The following is a 1472-nucleotide window of genomic DNA, read 5'->3' as shown; positions in this document are numbered from 1 at the left end:
TGTTTATTCCAAAAGAAGAATTTCTGGGTTTACAGCTTTAATGAATACTGTTTTCCAAACTAGTTGTCCCCTTAAACACCCCTCCCAACAGTGTATGGGATCTCCACCTGTTCTGCAAACTCCTCAGTACTGTACTGTTTGCCTTTTTCATAGTAGCCATGTTGGTGTGTTTGAAGGGGTATCTATAATGAAGTATCTTTTCCAGTCTATTGCTCATTTTCTATTAGAGCATGGTCTTTTTCATATTGATTTAAAAGTTTCTGCATGTTCTTTAATTCTTTTATTATTGCCACAGGTCTGATTCCTTGGCAGAACAACCAGATTTCAGGGCATGACTTCCTCCTCTCAGATCTTTTTCAAGGCCCCTCCGCTCCCTGGACCTTCTTTGCCCTCACTGTTCTGGATCTCCTGGGGGGCCCTGCTGGGCAGCACCACAATGATCACCCTCATTAGGGCTGACCCTCAGCTCCACAGTCCCATGTACTTCCTGTTCGGCTGGCTCTCCCTCATGGACCTCTTGTACATCTCTACATTTGCCCCCAAAATGGCAGGGACTTTCTTCCTGGGAACCATCACATCTCCTTCTTGGGGTGTAGCATTCAGAAGTTCCTCTTCACGAGCCTTGTGGGGACCGAGTGCCTGCTGCTGGCCGTCATGGCTTATGACCGCTATGTGGCCATCTGCCACCCACTGCACTACCCCATCCTCATGCGCCCCAGGGTCTGCACACTCCTGGTGCTCATGTCCTGGCTGGGTGCACTGCTCAATGCCTCCATCCATGTTATCTATACTATGAATCTCCCTGACTGTGCGTCTAGGCAAATCCATCATTTCTTTTGTGAGATCCTACACTTATGAAACTGGTTTGTGCTGACACTTCCCAGTATGAAAAGGGTGTTTTTGTCAGTGGGATGATTTTTCTCCTCCTTCCCATCTCAGCCATTCTGGCCTCCTATGGATGCATACTGTTCACTGTGCTGGGCATGCGCTCGAGCCTAGGGCTCAGGAAAACCTTGGCTACTTGCTCTTCTCACTTGACTGTGATGTCTCTGTTCTATGGGGCTGCCATCTTCAAGTACTTTCTGCCCAAGTCCTACCACCCCCCTGAGAGGGATGAAGTGCTCTCCGTCTTCTAAACCATCCTCACGCCCATGCTGAACCCCCTCATCTACAGCCTGTGGTACAAGGACATCTCCAGAGCCCTCAGGACGCTTCTCAGGAAATGAGGGCTGTGTGGTGCTGTTGTTTACAATGTGAATCCACTACAGTGTGAGCTTCTGCTTTGAAATGGATTAAACAGGTATGTATATAGACATATCCATGTGCATTTAACAGGTGACACCATGTATTTGAGAAATAGGGGATAGAGGAAAGCATATAATGCCATGTACAATGATACAATTTGACATGGTCATTTTCTGACAGCTAATGAAGATATTTTATTCATATAATGCATAGAATATTTTTATTCC

General features: G+C 46.5%; 1 pseudogene; it reads left to right on the top strand.

Annotated features, from left to right (window-relative positions):
* The first annotated feature begins 331 nt into the window (after positions 1-331).
* Positions 332-1226, top strand: LOC108399531 (olfactory receptor 2AG2-like; annotated as a pseudogene).
* Positions 1227-1472: the final 246 nt, after the last annotated feature.

Source organism: Manis javanica, chromosome 14 (genome assembly GCF_040802235.1).
Source record: "Manis javanica isolate MJ-LG chromosome 14, MJ_LKY, whole genome shotgun sequence".
NCBI classification, from domain to species: domain Eukaryota; kingdom Metazoa; phylum Chordata; class Mammalia; order Pholidota; family Manidae; genus Manis; species Manis javanica.
Note: the sequence above shows the minus strand (reverse complement) of the source record. Positions and strands in the feature narration are given on the sequence as shown.